Source organism: Hyperoodon ampullatus (assembly GCF_949752795.1).
Source record: "Hyperoodon ampullatus genome assembly, chromosome: 7".
NCBI classification, from domain to species: Eukaryota; Metazoa; Chordata; class Mammalia; order Artiodactyla; family Ziphiidae; genus Hyperoodon; species Hyperoodon ampullatus.
Genome location: NC_136920.1, coordinates 94,128,217 through 94,147,385, shown reverse-complemented (window position 1 = coordinate 94,147,385; position 19,169 = coordinate 94,128,217). Strand labels below are relative to the sequence as shown.

The following is a 19,169-nucleotide window of genomic DNA, read 5'->3' as shown; positions in this document are numbered from 1 at the left end:
CTCCCTCCCACCCCGTGTCATCAAGTCCATTCTCTATGTCTACCTCTTTATTCCTGCCCCGCAACTAGGTTCATCAGTACCATTTTTTTTCAAGACCCCTAGAAGCAGCAGGCTGTGTTCCCAGCTGCTACTGACTGACAGAAGGCAGAATGTGTCTCTGGTGGAGGGGAACTAAGGCCTTTTAACCCCAGATTTCTCAATAATGCTACTCAAGGAACTAATCAAAAGGCCCATGTACAAGTGTTCCTCTTCCAAATTACATGCATGTGGGTGGCAAACAGACCCAGAAAGGAGGGCTTGGTGCCTATAGAAGACTTTGCTTTGTGAATGAAAGGAAGAGGACAGGGAAGAATTGAGAAGAAAGTTTCATAGCTCTCTGCTTTTAACTCCATAGTCCAAACCTGGCTTTGAAAACTCCATATAATTAAAAAGAACTTAAAGAAAGATGAGCATAAATTGTAACACCACCAAATAACTTTAATAGTATCCCAACAAGACCTCAATTAGTCTTTCATCTGGATCATTAGAGGTATTGAAATTAGAAGTGGAAGAGAATTGATGTCCCCCAGAGCTAAAATCTTTTCCCAAGTCTTCAGGTGCGGTCTACTTCCATTCTTGAAGCTAAAAGACTCAGGATCAGGGACATGATAATTGGGGGTCTTGTGGAGGCATCTGCAGCATACATTTACCATAAACTTTTCTGCTCCTCCGCCCTCAATTTAGTATTGAAACTGTCTGTTTACATGGGTAGTGGTACATGTTGTTTTTTATTTTTGCGGTACGCGGGCCTCTCACTGTTGTGGCCTCTCCCGTTGCGGAGCACAGGCTCCGGACGCGCAGGCTCAGCGGCCATGGCTCACGGGCCCAGCCGCTCCGCGGCATGTGGGATCTTCCCGGACCGGGGCTCGAACCCGTGTCCCCTGCATCGGCAGGCGGACTCTCAACCACTGCGCCACCAGGGAAGCCCAGTGGTACATGTTTTATATTTTGCTTTGTGTCTGGGAAGAGTTAAGCTTGGAGAGAGTGGGCCAATTGCAACCATTTGTCAGTTGATTTATTAGCTGAGTACGTTTTACTAAAGGTCTGTGGAGTGGGGTATCTGTTCTCCCCAGTTGTGAAGAAAATTCCCTTTAATCTCCAGAACTCCAGCAAGGCTTTCATATCTGTTTACCTGATGAGTAGTAATAGGTACCTCTCTGCTCTGAACTCTTCCCTAGAGAAAAACCAGAGTCCAGAAGCCTTGATGCAGAAGTTGAGTCACCCTTTCCCAGTAGCAGGCTGGCTAGAGCCAACTCTTCACCTGGGCCAGGTGTATTGCCCCAGGTATGTGGTGTCACAGCTAAGAGAATGTCCATGTGGGTGGAAGACCACGCTTAGCAGGATAGCAGAGCTATCACAAAGTTATGGGACCAAGTCAAGGCAGCTGCGTCAGGAGTGAGAAGGACCTACATGAAACCCTGAAAAGCCATCCAGGAGACAGAGGGAGTTCAGAACCTAGGTGGGGATTAGGAAGGTTCAGGCGTTACAGGCAATCTCAGCAAGTTCTGGCCTCCTGTCTGGGACTGTGGGAGCTTGCACAGACTAGGTTGAAGGAGAAAGAGTCTGAACATAAACCGAGACTTTCAGAATACGAGTGTCATCTCAGTGTCTGCCAGTTCAAAATGTGACCTTGGACCAGCCACTTTGCTTCCCTAGGAGACAGGAACAGATGACCTTTGAAGAGTATGGATTTAGAATCAAACAGACCTGGGGGTAAAAATCACAGCTCTGCTGCTTACTGGTTTATATGATCTGATGAGTTACTTTAACCTCATCTCTTCTATAGAGGACAATTAATGTCCATCTTAGAGAGTGAGTTGAGAGTTAGCTGAGATATTTAAAGCCCTTAGCACAGTGCTTGGCACATGACAGCTGCAGTCATCATTTCCTCTGATGGCATCATTAAGATTCTGTGATTCTGTAATATACACAACGAGACTTGCTGCTAAGTGTTCTGGGGCTGCAGGTAGTTGGGGTGCCCTTCTCCCCTTCACTCAGGCCGAGTGGGTCAACCCTACAGGTTGATTTTGTTCCTTCCACCATTCAGGGAAAGATTCTGTGTGGGTCCTCCTCAACTCCAAGGAGACCCTTTAGTTCATGCTGTCAGAACGCCTCCATTCCCAGATCCTTCACTTCTAGCGGCTCAGCTTGGTGGCTGGTAGCATCCTTACTTAGGTGACTGTCAAATTACTGCATGTTTGTAAGGGCAAGAAAAAAAGAGGCAGCTCATTAAAGTAACCAAACTTCCTGGAAAGTCATTCTGACTCATTTTTTACAGAGGAAAGCTTATCATGAGTCACAGTGATTACCAACTTGGTTTAATGGCTTCCTTTGGATTTTTAAAAGGCAGATTCCCCTTCCCAACAGGGCCTGAATTAAGGGGTGGTTTGTCTCTGGGTTTTAAAGAAACTGTAAACAAAGGTGACCTAGAAAGCCCCAGCTCCCTGAGAGCACCCTCTGTGTTGTGTGAAATCCCCAAGGTACATGAGGTGGGAGCTGGGAAAGGGAAGTGAATTTCCCCTCCACACTGGCCAGGACTGCAAAGGAGAGCGTTCTCTAGTCCAGACACAGACCTCCCGGTTGGTAGAGACCTGGCAGGGCAGCTAGCTCATCCTTTCCTTTCCTGCGATCTGTGAGGAAGCCGAGGCATGGGTGGACAGAGGATAAATTCAGTGTCTTTGTGACAGCACTCGGGACCAGAGAAGGCTCCCAGTCCCCTGGCCAGTGTTGTTTCCACACCCCGCAGAAGATTGAAGCCAAGCTGTTTCTAGATTTCTGAACTATCAGCTTTTCTATCCTTCCTTTTACTTCCCGTTTTTACTTTTCCTTCCTTCTTGAGGCTGACACCAATTTTTTTTTTTTCCGGTTCTCAACTGAGTGGTTGATAAGAACATAGCCTTACCCACATTTCAAAAGCTCCCAGCTCCATAACTGACCATCCCCAAGCACCCAAGCAGATAACCCTATGACTTTTGACCACTCTGGTCACAGTGTAGCCTCCTACACAGGGGAGGACAAATACGGTGGGCTTGGGAGGAGGAAGGGAAAGGCCAGTCACATCCACGGAGCCTCCTGCCCATACCCAGGCACATGGAGCCAACTGTACATGCATTACCTCATTTAATTCTTATAATTGCCATTTTTATCAATGAGGAAGTTGCGGCTCAGAATGAGAAACTAACTAGCCCAGGATCACACAGCTTCTAACCAGTAATCAAACTCAGTCCTGACTCCAGGCTATTAACTCCCTGCAGATTATTGGTCAAATGTTTTCCCACCCAGACATTTATTTTCCTCCCCATTAAGGAGGGTTTGGGGCTGGAGAGTCTCTAAGGGCTGAATTTTTAAAGATGTGTATGCAGCTCTGCTTTTCCAAATTCTCTGCCATCAGTTCCCACACCGTGCATTTGTGTGGGGACTTCCTCAGCCCTGAGCTCTGCCCATCTACCCCGTCACCTCCCTCAGCCCCTATATCCCCTCCTTCCACCGTCCCTCTCAGCCTGCTCTCCTCTGGCTCCTCCAGCTGCCTTGCTCTGTTCAGGCTCCATCCTCTTCTCCGACCTTGCTGGCAGTCCTCGCTCGTGTCAGATCCTGGGCTCAGAAAGATGACGAAACAGTCCCTATCCTCCAGGAGCTTTCCTCCAGGGCTTCATGGTGGAGTGGATCACAGGGCCAACTTGTGTTTGGAAGAGCACGTTCCAACAGTGCATTTGGACCTTACAACAATTCCGTGAGGGTAGATGGCACCATCCCACTTTGCAGATGGGGCAATTGAGGCTGGTTAGCTGGTTTCACCAAGATTCTGTATCTAGCAAATGACAGAATTAAACTTGGGTCTTTCTAGTGACTATTTACCCAGAGATGGTGGTGGGAAGACTGGGGACCAGCACAGGAAAACCAGGGACAGAGGACACAAGAGCGTGGCTGCATCAGGGAGATGCCGAAATTATGGCAGGTGGCTCCAGCCAAGGGGCTTGGCTCTCCTCCTTGGCCGGAGGAGAGCCAAGCCCCTGCTGGGGGGTTGGTTTCATCCAAGAGGCAGAAGCCTTGTCTGGTGCCAAAATGTGCTTGCTGGGGAAGAGAGGGAAAGAGCTGGGGTCCACTTACTCCCCTTGGTGAACTGTGGAGGGTGAGAATCTGGCCTTGGAGAGAACTGTCTCCATCTCTTCTCTCATCCTGAGCCAGCCTCACCAACACACCAGCCCAGGCTCCCCGCATTCTGCAGATTCAGTTGTCATTGGTGGAGTGGGGGATTGCGGGCCCAGATGACAGTGGAGCAGACGCCTTAGGATCCTTGTCCTGCTCAGAGATCTGGGAAGGAAGGGCTCCACGAGGGGAGCCCAGGGGAGGAAAAGGGGAGCAAGAAGGGAGGGGGTGGGGACTGGACTCTGTCAGTCATCCCTTCCTGCTGGCCTTCTTCTTTGCTTCAGTTGCCTAACTGAGAGGTGAAATGGCTCACCGTGTCCCACCGTCTGGAAGGACCATCCAGGGGAGTTAGCTGTGTGGGGACCCTTTGCAGAAAGTCTCCTCACTTAAATCTGGCAACTTTCTGCATGGTTTTAAGACGGAATGGACACGATTATATAGGGGAGGCCAGAGAAGTTAGTGATTCTCCTTAAGGCCCGAAGAAATAATGAGTAACTGACCCAAGAAGAGAAACCCCGTCTTGGTCAGTTCATTCCTGGGGTCTCGCCATCTCCACCCTACTGAGTCCCCAAGAAAAGAGCCAAGGATAAAGAAACTATGTCTCACTGCGACGAAGAGGTGCAGTTCCAGGCAGAAACGGGCAGAAGGCTCTAGAGACGTGTGTGGGTTTTAACCCAAATGTTTATGGAATGAAACTATTCTTTCAATGACAGAGAGGACAAGAGAAGTCTAGGAAGTACCTGGGGTGAGGTGAGACTTGGGGGAAGGTGCGGAACAGTCTCCTATTGACAGCTCTTTCTAAATGAGACACATGGGTGCACGCATACACACACACACACACACACACACACACCCTTTTATGATTAAATGACAGAGTGGGTGTGAAAGCACTTTGCAAAGTGTATGTCACCATACAAATACAGTCCATCATTAGGTTGATAATTATCAGAAATGTTCAGGAGACAAGACAAAGCTCTGTCACTGAGCAGTGTGGGACAAGTCTGCTTGTGCCTTAGACTCGAGTTTCCTTGTCATAATATGGGGTGGGGAGAGGGCTTGGGGGAGTAAAGTGAAGAGAATGAGCTGGGTGGGCTCTAGGATTCAAGCCTGGTGACTCTGGTCCTGTGCCTTGGTCTGTACCCACTCTCGCCTTAACTCTCTGGAGGACAAAAAGGAAGCCACAGCCCCTCCAGATGTCCAGGGGGAACTGATATGAATCCCTGGATTCTGAGAGGATATCTTGTCCATACCTCTCTCTTCCTTTGAAGACATTTCAAAACCATCCCTGGGAAATAAAGGATCCTGTTCTTAGAGCTATTTTCCCCTCATTTATCCTCCATCCTTAAGAAAAGCTAACCCCACAATTTCTCTTGGCCACCTATTCTTGTAGGATACAATTCACAGTGTCGGGAAGTCCTTTCCTATCCCTTGTTTACAACCCTCATGCTGCAGCATAAGTCCCTTGCCCCTGGTTCTGGCCCTCTCAAACCAGAGTGGCTTCCATCTTACCACGTTTCCAGATTCTGTGCAGGGAGATGAAGAGGTACTAATTCACCATCCAGGCTTCATACTGTGGCTGTGTGTGCCAGAGGTCTCGGGAGAGCAGCCTGTGGCGTCAGGAGGTACCTGCCTCTAGCACACAGAGAGCCTCTGCAAATAAAAGAGCTACTACAGCAGCTCCCACCTGGGCCACACTTTCTCACCCATCTAGTCCCAAACCCAACCCCACAGGGCAGGACCATGCTGCTCAGATGAAAGTGTTGTGAAGTGTTGTGTTTTTTTTGTTTTTTTTTTTTGCGGTACGCGGGCCTCTCACTGCTGTGGCCTCTCCTGTTGCGGAGCACAGGCTCCAGACGCGCAGGCCCAGTGGCCATGGCTCACGGGCCTAGCTGCTCTGCGGCATGTGGGATCTTCCCGGACCGGGGCACGAACCCGTGTCCCCTGCATCAGCAGGCAGACTCTCAACCAGTGCGCCCCCAGGGAAGCCCGTGAAGTGTTTTTAACAGCAGTGTGTTTTTTATATGTTGCTTGAAATCAGGAGGTTTATAACACATTCATGTCCAGAAATGAGTGAAGATACTTTAAAGTCTAAGCACACTATATATGAGTGTGTTAGGAGTGTGTATGTCGCAACCTCAAGAGGGGTAATAGTCCATATGGACTAAATTAATACTTGCCTCTGGGTAGCAGGTATGTTTGTAAATATAAAATTATGTTAAACCTTAGCACCAGTGCAGGTGAATGAGCCAAGTCCTGCCTGGCACCCGTCCCTCTTCCTTTCGGAGATCTCTTTAAGGAAGGCCACCTTCCCTGCCCCAGCTGCCATCTCTGCAGCCCCCAGAAGAACATGGACCTCCTTTTCTCTCCAGCCTAAGAGGGAACAAAGCGAGGGGGCCGGGTTGGGGGGCACCTGTGTGCTGCCTTTTACCATCTGGAGTTCCGCTTGGTTTCATCAGCGGTCATTCCTTAGGGCACCGCTTCAAACAACGTGGGCTACAGGACTGGTCGTTTTACTTCCGGTCTGTCACAGAGCAGTCCACGGTCCCACCGTGCAGGACTGGTATGCAGCTCGTACCCACCACGCACATTCAACAGGGCCCAGACTTGTCTACACTGCGTCCACAGGGAGCCCTCACTAATGACGTACTTGGGGTGCTGTGAACATTTCTAAATTCTTACTCTCTGTGTTTGGACACATCTGGTCTCCGACCTTAATGAACAGTTCAGACCAGCCTGGCTGTGGGACCACACTTGGAGGTGCCCTGCATTAGAGGATAAGAGTGTGCATAAGAATGCCCCTTTCCTTTGGCATCCCATGGGCAATGGATACATCTTATGACCTTCTCAGCACCCCTCCTAGTCCCACTGTCGGTGCCGTGGGGGCAATGATGGGGAGGTCCAGCAGGAGAGGTCGGTCCCAGGCTATCCTTTGCTTCCAGGGGTGAAATGACACCCACCCCCAACCCGCTACCAACACACACACACACACACACACACACACACACACACAGAGGCCCTGAGCAGCGTCCAGAGACTCAACACTGTAGCTTCTGGGCCTTAGCCCTTCACTAAGGCCCCCAAATGGCAGCCCCCCCGCCATAAGCTGTGAGTAAATGCTTTTGGTCTCTTGGGTCCACCCTCCTCCTTAAGAAACAGTTACAGTAATGAACACCTGGTGTGGAAAATTGCTGAACAAGTGGAAAAAGAATTTGAAAAGAAATGAGCAGCCAAATTAGGGTTACGTCTTAGGGCTTGAAGAGCAGCCCCAATCCGGACTACTGAAATGCAGTTACACTCGGTCCGCCCCACTCCCAAACACACAGACACACACACTCTCAACTCACACTCACGCACAAACACACACGACTCACACAATCCCCACCTCAAAGCCCTCAGGGCAGGGTGGGCAGTCTGGCGGTGGGGGTACATCCCCTGGCAGTCTTCCTTTCTGGTCAAGGCTCTATCAAAGGCAGGCTGGGGTGGTCGGGGGGTTTGTGAAACTACATGAAGGGCAGGGGAGACGGAAGTTGGAGTCTCTGCCTGCATTTGCTAGTGGGTCCCCCTCGGGAAGGGAAGGGCTCTGCCAGGATGACCCGTCCTTAGGAAGAGCTGCTGAGGGGAGAGGCAGGTGCAGCTCCCCTTGCTTCCTCTCACTCCCCACTCCCCACAGCCAAGGGGAAGAGGGGCAGACATGTCCTTAAAAGGGAAGCAGCATGAGGTCATCCCAACTGGGGCTGTGTTCCTCTCATTGGAGCCTGAGGGTCTGGTAGGACAGGGCTGGGGAGGCTGAGCGAATGACCAGAGTCCTCAAAGGAGACTGAATTTCATTTCTAGAGACTTCAGCCACAGACAGTTCAAAGTCCCCTCCTGGATCCTCCATGGGCTTAGGGCTGACTGTGGGGGAGCTCCTGGGTAACAGCAGGGCCCTGGGAGACTCAGGTAGGGCAGGCCTTTGTGCCAAGCTCGGAGCATGGGAAACAGAACTGCGGGCATCTCCCCAGAAAGCACTAGTGCTGTTGACTCAAAAAATAATAGGTGTTAATTTGCATGGCATTTTACATACAGGTTCCGTGCCCTGCTTTTATCTCCTATCACTGGCACCACCGAAGCCCTCTAGGTCTCTCTTCTCCTGTCACCCCCTCTAGGAGCATCGCTGTGTCCTCCAGACTCCAGAACTTCCTCACCACCATCTAGCCCATCCTCGGATTAGGCTAGCCTGAGAAAAAACAGCGGTTGGTCTCGCTTGGGTGAGACCCAGTCTGGGTCCAGATTTGCACTAGAGAAGCAGGCAGGAAGCCTGGCAGGTCTGGGCCCCTTTGGGCACCTCGGTGAGGGGTGCCCCACCTGCCTGCTGGGAAGAGGAACAAAAAATCTAAGCCAGAGAGCCCAGAGAGGGGCCAAAAGGAGAGGAAACCCAGTGGTTGCTATGACGATGGGGTCCTGGCGCCCAATTTGCATAGGGCAATGATTTCCATACTGCAGGGTGAATTTCCATATCCCTGCCTCAAAGCCTGTTGGGGCAGGGAGTGGGGAGAGGGGAGAGGTCATTTGAAATTCAAATGAGGATGATTAAGGTTTTCTTGAGAAGGGAAGCACGCACAAAAAGGGTTAAGCCGGCTGGGAAATGTCTGCTCTGGACTCCAAGGTATCAAAGGGAGGTGGCACCGGGCTGGCTGCTCCCACCCTGTCCCTGTCCCCTCCCCTCAGGCCCCTGGAGGCTTGAGGGTGGTTGGCTGAGTGGGGTATTAGTGACCTCTGCCTCTGGGGAGAACCAGCTGGGTCCCCATCCCCGCCTAGCCCCAACTCAGTTTACCCCCAGTGTCGTAAGGATGCTTGGGCTCTTAAGGACCATTGAGTGAGCTCTGGTCCTGGGCTCAGGCCTGTCTCCCTCTGCTGACAACAGACTAGTCATCTCAGTTTTTCTACCAGTGAAACTGGAGAAGCAGTCTGCACTTTCTCGTTTGGCTGAGGAGATGTGAGGAGAGATGGAATCTGGACTCATCTCTACCATGAACCTGTGTCAGCAAGTCACCTCCCGTCTTCAGGCCTGAGTTCGTGCATTGGACGAAGGGTCTGAACTTGAGAGTCTCTAAGATCACTTCCGGCTCTAAGATGCTGAGATCTGGGAGCACATGCTGACCCTTTGTGCTCACTGGTTATTATTTGAAAGATGGGGGTTGCTGTACCTCTCAGTTCCTGTGATGTGTTAGGAAGGGCTCTGCTGCCCCCAGCTTACCAAGGCGTAGGCATTAAGGGCATAGACTTTGGAGCCAGAGTCTGTATTTGAATCCCAACTTTTCTACTTACTAGTTGTATGACCTTGGGCTGGTTACTTAATATCCCTGCTCGGTTTCCTAGACTGTAAAATGGAGGTAATAATAGGGATAGGCTCCTAGAGTCGCCGTGAGGATGTTTTTTTGTTTTTGTTTTTTAATATTGTGGAGAGTGAGGAACTATTTTTTTTGTTTTTTCTTTAATTTATTTATTTATTTATTTATTTATTTATTTTATTTTGGACTGTGTTGGGTCTTCGTTGCTGCGCACGGGTTTTCCTCTAGTGGCGGCGAGCGGGAGCCACTGTTTGTTGCGGTGCGCGGGCTTCTCATTGTGGTGGCTTCTCTTGTTGCGGAGCATGGGCTCTAGGCACACGGGCTTCGGTAGTTGTGGCTCGTGGGCTCAGTAGTTGTGGTTCACGGGCTCTAGAGCGCAGGCTCAGTAGTTGTGACGCACAGGCGTAGTTGCTCCGCGGCATGTGGGATCTTCCCGGACCTGGGCTCGAGCCCATGTCCCCTGCATTGGCAGGCAGATTCTTAACCGCTGTGCCACCAGGGAAGCCCCTGCCATGAGGATTGAATAAGCCAACATGTGTAAGGTGCTTAGAGCAGAGCCTGCCGTATAGTAATGCTATTTGCCAGTATTAGTATCAGAAGGACAGTGTCCACACGTGACCCAGTGGCCAATTTAGGGACCCTCTATTAGGAATATGGGCTGTGTCCTGAGTAGACCTACCTGTGAATTCGTTCACTCATGGCCAACACACTGTCCTATCCACCTGCACTTGGGAGTGGGATGCGTGCTTTGGTGAAGGACCCTCAAACAAACTGACTCCAGGCAATCAGGAAATGGCCGGAAGAAGGGGAGGGAGTTGGTGGAAAGACCCCTCCTCCCAGGACCCAATGCTTAGGGATGGTACAGATTCAAGGAGACTAGATGATGTTTATAGTTCTGGAAAAACCTGAAGGTCTTTTTTTTCCCCCCTCAAATTTCTGTGGTGACTCCATATGTGTTTTCATTTGGAGATAGTATGTCAATATATACTGTGGTGTGGTCAGCCTTGGCTGGTGGGCAGACGTGGGCTTGAGTTTCTACTCGGCAATTTACTAATCAGTAACCTTGGGCAAGTTGATTAACCTCTCTGAGCCTCAAGTTTCCTCATCTGTAAAATGGGGATAATAAGAGCACCTACTCATAGGGTGGTTGTGAGGATTAAATGCTGTCCTGTGTATAAAATGTTTAATACAAAGCTTGGTACATAGTAAATGCTCAATAAATGTCAACTATTAATTAATCCCTATTATTTGAAAATAGTGTTCTCCTGCCAAAATGTTTGAAAATTCTCTGATCTAGTCCCATTCTCCTATTTTATGGGGAAAGAGAGTGGGGTCAGAAAAGAGGAACGACTTTCTCAAGATCACAGCAACGGGTTGAGATCCCTGTTTCTTTAAAAGCCCTTTCCCTACCCTAGAGGCAGTCCTCTGTCTTTTGCTTTTGTTTTGTTGTTTCGTTGGACAAAGTCTCCCCCCTCCCCATCACCATTCCCTCAGAAGTGGCCCCTCCAGCCCTAGGAACACAGGCCCCAGAAGGAGAGGAAGCGACATTACCCCGGGTGAGGGAAAGGGCATGGCATGGTGTCTGGATGCGGAAGACGGCTGTGTGACATTAACCAGCCCCGCCCTCTCTGAGCCTCAGTGTACTCACTGGTGAAACAGGAGTTCTGGAATCCCGGCCCTGTAGAACTCACAGGCAGGCGAGACTCTAATAAGGACTGGATATGAAAGTGCACTGCACAGAAAGGAACAAACCCAGTGCACGCCCCAAGACCCATGCGTGTTGGCCAGCGCACCAGCCCTGCAGCCAGAGCCCTGAGACCCAACTTCCTTTCCTCCAGCTCAGGCGCCATGGCCCAGCCTCAGTTTCCTTATCTGTAAAACAAGTCGTGAGGCATGAATGAAAGAAGAGTGTATCTGTGGCAGCTCTCAGAAGTGAGAGCTGTTCTACACATGTGAGATAGCATCTCCCATCTAAGCTTTCTTACCACACACGTGCCCCTCTGAGCTGCACAATGGACGTCTGTGTGCCCACGTGAGGACCAGCACCCGGCTGCACGCCCCTCTCGGTAGCTATTCCTGCTCTTCCCAGTCACCCTTCTCACCCCCACTTCACTCAGTCCCGGGAAGCGGGTGGTGAAGTGCCTCTTACCAACCTTAAACCTCTTTGAATCTCTTCCTCTCTCAGGCGTGGGCAAGGAGTAGAGAAGGGGCTGGTCTGGAGGTGACCTTTAGGGACCCCCTGGGCTATGGTGGAGAGTCAAGTCCGGGCACCGGAGCTCGGGCTTTGTTCCTGCTTTGTTTTATTACCAGTGTGACCTTTAGCTCATCACTCACCCTCTCTGGGACTTAGTTTCCCTACCTGTAAGTGGTGGGTGCTGCACTGGGAGTCTCTGTGTGGTCCCTTCGAGCACAAGAAAGTTATGATAGAAAAATAACGGCCAAGGTGCTTCTCTGACCTGTACTTATTTAGGAGTGATGGGAACCCTGGGTTTCTTTAACAGAGTTTTTCCTTTGAAGTTGGATTTTTATTGTTTTCTAGGGTCAGTGGATTATGAGTGGAGACTTTGCTGGGCAACCTGGCCCTTTGGCCCCATTCCAGGCAGGGGCCTGAGTCCCTGGCTTCTTCAGCATAGCCTCTGATCATGCTGCCCACTTTGGGCCTCAGTGTGAGGCCAGCAGGAGGTGCAGGGGCAAGGCAGGGGGCCCCGGAGAGTCCCATCTATAGCTCAGACTGAGAAGACACAGGGATTTTATTTCCAAAAAAATAGAAGACCTCGGTGAGGAGCCTTTCATTTATCAAAGAATGACGACAGATAATAAAGGGAAGTCGGAGGAGGCTGGGCTTCCCTTTTAGCAAAGGTGGGCAGTGGGTGCCCTCCTCAGCCCCACGCTCCTGACATCTGTGGTAAGGGCCTGGAGAGCAAGGCTTCGGGGTTCAGTCTCATGACTGTGCAGGTGGAGAAACTCCCTGGAATGCTCACACAGGCCGGGTTGCAAGGAAGAACTGAGGTCAGTTGTGTTTACTCTGCCATTCTAGAGAGGAAGAAGCTTTAAATCATGAAAATCCCCAAAGCCACAGACAGTCAGAGGTGGAGGGACCCTGTAAGATCATCCTGTCCTGGGGTAGCAAGTGGGTTTCTTCAGGAGAGCTGCTTCTGATCATCAGTGGTGGTCACTATGCACTGAGTTTAGGAAAAGGAAGCAAGTGAGGCGGTCCATTAGTGATGTCTGCCCTGGGCATGGCGCATACGCTGCATCTTTGCATCTGCTATCCACAGCCAGGGACACTCAGCTGGTGGAGAACTGAAGCTCAGATCTCCCGTCCCCTACGCCAGCGTTTTCCCCACAGCCCATCAAGGACATCCTGTGTCCTGTTCTTCAGGTGGCTTCAGAGGCCAGCCTCGGTTTCCTCCTGGGCATTTCTTTGCTCCTACGAAGAAGGTGGCAGGAATATAGGCAGAATTTTTTGTTGTAACATGTAAGGAAGATTGAAGGCTGTGGAGATCAAGCAGCTTGCCCAAGGTCCAGCATAACACAGCCTTTGAAGTAACCCTCAAGCTCAGTTTACAGTGTGTTCTCTGTACAGAACTCTGACCATTAGGCAACAGTGCCCAGTTCCTTGGAGGGATCTCAAGTAACAAAAAAGGTAGGCATGGTGTCTGTGGGGTCTTGGGGTAAAGTGTTTTGACTGGTTTGACTGACCTCACTGGGAAGTCTCCTGGTTTGCTCTGGAGGCTGCCTGCCCAGCAGTGCTTCCAAGGTCCTGGTTGCTTTAATCACTGCTATCCCAGGAAGTGCCAGCACATTTGCCAGGTGGTCATGAAATGACAGTGGAAGCCTTGCTGGGTTAACCTGGGAGCGGAGCTGGTGAGAAGAGAAGCAGCCCAGAAATGGGAGAGGTTCAGCCGCATTGCAGAATGCTCTCTGCATGTTTACCAGGCAGGAGTGAAAATCCTGCTGGAACAGGATTCTTGTGCTTCCACCTCCCTCACCCAGAGAATTGCTCCCCAGGCAAACTCACATCCCAGCGCTGCCAAAGCATGCAAATCAGTGGGCCTGTGAGGCTGTGGCTCAGAGGTGGGAAAGCAGAGGGCTGGCGCCGGCTCCTCCTGTCTACTGTCGGACAGGGGTCCTTGCCAGGTGGCTCGGACTGCTGACCTGGTGCCCACCAGATGCCAGGGAAGGAGAGGCAGAGGTGGAAGTTGCCTTTGACCCCTGTGCGCCTCCTACAGACTGATCCTTGGCCTTTCTCACGGGGACTCCATTGGGTATTATGGCCATCCTGGCCTAAGGAAATTCTATCCAGAATCCCGGGTCGCCCCGCCAATTCAAGGTGCCTTTTACCCTCTTTTGGTCACTAAATCCCATTTTCTATGAACTGGGATGTTGTCTTCATAATTAACCCAAATCCCTCGAACTGTATTCTCGGCCTCTTCCTTTGTCTGGAGCTCTTTGGTATAGATGAACAGTTCTGGGTACCGTGTGGGACCAGGGAGATTCAGGAGTTGGGGCATTTAGCTGGAGCTTGGGTGGAGTCCTCAGACATTGTCTGAGTTTTAGAGATGCTAGCAGTAGCGTTAACGCTAGCATGGGAAGGATGTACCACATTGGGGTTGGAGACGTGGGTTTTTGTCTTTCCCTGAGGATCATTCCCAACACATGCCCATACTTTAAAAGCTCTGTTACTTCGTACATATTATCACTTAACCTTGTTGAGACTCAGTTTTCTCACTGTAAAATGGGGGTGGATAATAATGCTTCATTTTCCCAAAGGCAGAGCGCTCGCCCTGATGATCTCTTCAGGTCCCTCCCAGCCCCGTGAGCCATAGTTCCAAGGTGTTTGCACTCTGGCTTTCTTGCTAGAAGTTTCATGGTCCAGAGATTCCCAGGAGACCATGAGAACCGAAAGAGGCTTGGAGAGACCTTAGCTGGTGTCCCTTCCAGCTTGGCACCATTCTTACCCATTTGCCCCCAGGACATCCAAAGAGAGGATTCTGAAGCTTCCTTTGTGAGCCCTTTCTGCTCCATCTCTGCCCTCTGTGTTCATATCTTTTAGTTGTGGGCAGAACACACAGGACAGAGGGAAACGGTGGGGAGAGTTCTTTGGTCCTTCCTTGCCTCCCTCTGCAAATGCTACACAGTGACCAGCTTCTGGGAGGGGAAGAAAAAGCCCTGGTACATTTCAATCAGTGGCACTGAATCCTAGCACTTTAGAGATGGAAGGAATTTTCAGTCCTCTGAGATCACCCGAGATCCCCCTCTTGATATTATCAAATTGCCCCTCAATTCAAATACCACTTCTATAACATCCCTGAAATAAGCAACCTCTGCCTGAATATTCCTAGCAATGGGGAGCCCTGTTGACATGAAACTGTGGGTTTCACTGCTGGACAATTCCATGTTTTACAAAATTCTTCCTTATACTGAGGTGAAGCCTGCTTCCCAGGAGCCTCCACCACCGACCTTTTGTGGAGCTGGGTCTTTGGAACTGCAGACTAAGCCTGCTTCACATCCATGCCAATATTTGGGGAGGAAGGAAGAGTACACTGACATTTACTGAAGCACTTACTATGCACCAGGCACTATGCCAAGTAGATCTTTCAAATGTTCCCTCATTGAATTACTTTAAATTTTTTTATTTTGAAAAACTTCAGATACATAGAAAAGAGAAGAAACAGCTTAATGAACAGCCATATACCCAACACCTGGATTTAATAGTTGTTAACATCTTGCCATATTTGTTTCATCCTTTTTGGGGGTAAATATTTTATTTTTAACTTTTTATTTCAAATGCACACAAAGGTGGACACTAAAACGATGAGCCCCATATACTCATTGCCTACTCTCAACAACCATCATGTTTCTGCCATTCCTGTCCCTGGAATATTTTCTTGTAAATTATACACATTATAACTTTTCAATCCTAAATATGGCGGTATGTGTCTCTAAAACGTAAAAGACATCTAAGGGTAAGTGTTCTCCTCTCTAGGCTAAAGATCCTTTCCTCATGTGGTGTGACATCTAAGCCCCTTACCATCTTGGTCCTCATGTTGCACAGCCCAGTTCATCAGGGTCCCTTTTAAAAATGTGGCCCTGGGGCTTCGCTGGTGGTGCAGTGGTTGAGAGTCCGCCTGCCGATACAGGGGACACGGGTTCGTGCCCTGGTCTGGGAAGATCCCACGTACCGCAAAAAAAAAAAAAAAAAAAAAAAAAAAAATTGTTGCCCTGAACCGGACATGATGCTCTCAGCAGAGATCTGCAACGGTCTGCATGCCTACTAATGCACAGGATAGCATTAGTTTTTTAAGCAGCTACACCACACCTGTGCAGCACACTCAGGCCAATATTGGCTTCAGTCAACTGAAATTCTCCCTTTTTTGGTCTCTTTTTCACATGAGACACTAGCGCCAGCCTCCTCTCTCTTCCCCTCCCCACAAGGAACTGCAGTTTGTTTATTTCCAGATACTGTCTGCCAATAAACAGAAATGGGAATCACTTTTTTGGTTTTGTTTGGGAGGGAGAGATATATTTCTTTAGGAGATTTAACCTCTTTGAAAATGTAAAATACAGAGTATAGCTATTTTGATGGTCAAGTATCTTAAATTATGCACACTTGAATTTTTAATCACCGTATGTATCTGCTGTGTTATTCCATTGCTCTAGTTTGAGGTTGGTTATTGGTATTGTTGAAAAAACTCTTTATCAGGTTTCACACTGTAGCACAGAGTCTTTTGTTTAAGCTTTATTGGGGTGTTACTGGTAAATAAAATTGTAAGATTTTTACAATGTACATCATGTTAACATCATGTGATGTTAACATGTACATCATGTGATTTGATATGTGTACACATTGTGAAAGGATTCCCACCATCTAATTAACACATCCATCACCTCTATATTTATCTTTATATGTGTGAGAGAGAACATTTAAGTTCCACTGTTTTAGCAAATTTTAATTATACAGTACAGTATTGTCAACTATAATCACCCTGTTATACATTAGATCTTCAGACCTGATTCATCTTATAGCTGAAAGTTTGCACCCTTTTACCAACTTCTCCCTATTTCGGAACCCTTCCAGCATCTGGCAACCACTTTTCCACTCTCTGTTTCTATGAGTTTGACTCTTTTTTATTTTTATTTTTTTGGAGTCCACATATAAGTGATACCTTGCAGTATTTTTCTTTCTCAGTCTGGTTTATTTCACTTAGCATAATGCCCCCAAGCTCAATTCATGTTGTCGCAAATGGCAGGGTTACCTTCTTTCTCATGGCTGAATAATATTCCACCATGTAACATGTTATATATATGTAACATTTTCTTTATCCATTTACCCACTGATGAACACTTAGGTTGGCTATAGTGAATAATGCTGCAGTGAACAGAAGAGTGAAGCTATCTGTTTGATATCCTGTTTTCTTTTCCTGTGGATATACACCCAGAGTAGGATTGCCAGATCATGTGTAACAGGTAGGCTTAAAGGTAGGGCATACTTTTGAGCAATTTGACTACTTTAGTTGCCTACCCAGTATGAGGTAGAAAATTAGCTTTCTGGGTTAGAGTAGTTGTCAAAACATAATTCCCTAAGTTTAAAAAACTCTTTACTTTTTCTCCTTTTTTTTTGGTGGTAAAAAACATACAATATTAAATTTAAACATAAAATTTAAACATAAAATTTACCACCTTAATCATTTCTAATTTCAGCCTCCTCTTTTATGTATACAATTGACCTTTTTTAACCTAAATGTAGAGCCTAGATTTATTCCTGTTACATTTTATGTTGTTGGTTTTGGCCTCTTATTAGAATCAACCAAAATATTTTCTAATCCTGATTTCATCATCCAGTTGTCTGAATTAATTTCGCTCTTTAAATCACTTCCAGATTTGATCGGCATTAATACTGCTTATTTGTCTAAACTGTTGGTTACAGTCTAATACTTGGTTTTCTCTGTGTTGGACTTGGGATGCAGTGGGTTTATTGGGAAAATTGTATGAGTATGGGAGTTGCAAAATCCAAGCTTTAGTCTGAAATCAAGGTCTCTGAGGCTGTGTGACCACCGCAAGGTGCTCCCCTCTGAGGTTGGACTTCAGTATCTTTCCAATGCTGAAAATAATGCTCCAGCCCCTCTGTGCGTCTGTCCTGCTTTGTTTTTTTTTTCTGCAAGTGGCTGCCATCTTTCAAAGCCAGAACTTGGAGAATAGAATATGAACAGGTTTCTGCAGGTGGTGGCACCTGTGATTTCTTAGACCTGAATAGAAGATTCGTTTCTGTAGGAGTTTCTTAGTGATTTGGATCAATTAAACACATAGTCATTCAGTTCCTACTATGTGTTAAACACTGTTTTAGGCTCTTGGGGTACAAGAATGAATAAGATGTAATAACCCTGGCCTCTAGGAGCTCCCAGTTTCATGAGGGAAACAGACACACAAAACACTGACTTTTAAAAAATGTGGTAGGTGCTGGAAGAGATATAAGTAAGAGAGGTGGAAACACAGAGGAGGAAATCCCTCATTTTGCTTTGGATAAGTTTCATGGAGGATGTCACATCTGAGTTGGGTCTTGGAGGATGAGTGTGTATTTTCTAGGGAGAGAGGGCATTCTAGTCAGAGGGAACAGCATGTGCAAAATCCCTGACGAAGGAGCAGGCTCAGCCTGCTGGAGGAGTGGCCCGGGACGTGTGGAGCCCAGCCCACACCTGGAGAGGGCTTCCCAGCATATAGCTGAGCTTTACTGTATTCCTGGGCGGTGGGTGGAATTGAAACTATGACCTTATTTTGCCATCAAGATGCCTGAGGCTCTGGAGCTTCCTGCCTTGACCAAGGTCACACAGCTTGGGAGCGATGGAGCCAGGACTTGAGCCCTAATTCTCTGACTTCAAGTCCAGGACTGTTTCAAGTATGCTCTGCTACTCCTGCACACCACAGCTTAAAGGGGTAGAAAACAAGTTTCTGATGATTGTGGACCAGTATTTCCCACAATATGGTGATTGCATCCCTTTCTTTCTCTAGGAAAGAGGGGTGCCCTCCTCACTGTTTCAAAAATGAATAAATTGGGTCCTGGGAATGGCTTGTCGGTCACCTCTCAACCTAGAGCATTAGGGCAGCAGCAGAACCCCAGTGAGCTTGATCTTGTCCCAGAGTTCCCAGGCACCACCTCCCAGGCCTTTCCTGTAGGCTGGGTGGGGAGAGGTGCCAGGCGGAACTAGGTCCATGGAACATGGGAGAGAAGCAGGAAGAAGCAGCAGTAAAATGAGGGCTGAGGCCATTTCCCCTCAGTCAGATCTGGAGAGAGAATCAACAGTGTCATCAGAAATGAACTAACGCCTGTATTAGACTATGTCATGGTGTCTCCACCTAGGCCTCCAGATGCTCTGAGCTCCTTCTCCCCAGCGGGGGGGAAGCCATGTCTCCTGAGAATACTCTGACCTGCTTAGCAGTGGAATCGGAATCGGAGGTGAAATCACTTTGGGGGAATGAACCTTTATTCAGTTCCCAGTGCTGAACTAGTGCTGCTCTCTGCTGTCCCAGAGTAAAGGGGTCTGTCTCCTGGGAGGCCCTGGCTGGCCTGGGTCCCTCCAGTCCAGCCATTCAGTCAGCCTGGGACTCAAGGAGGATTAGACAATGATACCGACGCAGGCCAGGATGAGTTTGATG

At 48.7% G+C, this 19,169-nt stretch overlaps 1 protein-coding gene across 1 annotated transcript in view; it reads left to right on the top strand.

Moving 5' to 3' along the window:
* POU2F3 (POU class 2 homeobox 3) overlaps positions 1 to 19,169 on the top strand; it is a 76,947-nt gene that overhangs the window by 7,515 nt on the left and 50,263 nt on the right. The window lies entirely within an intron of this gene.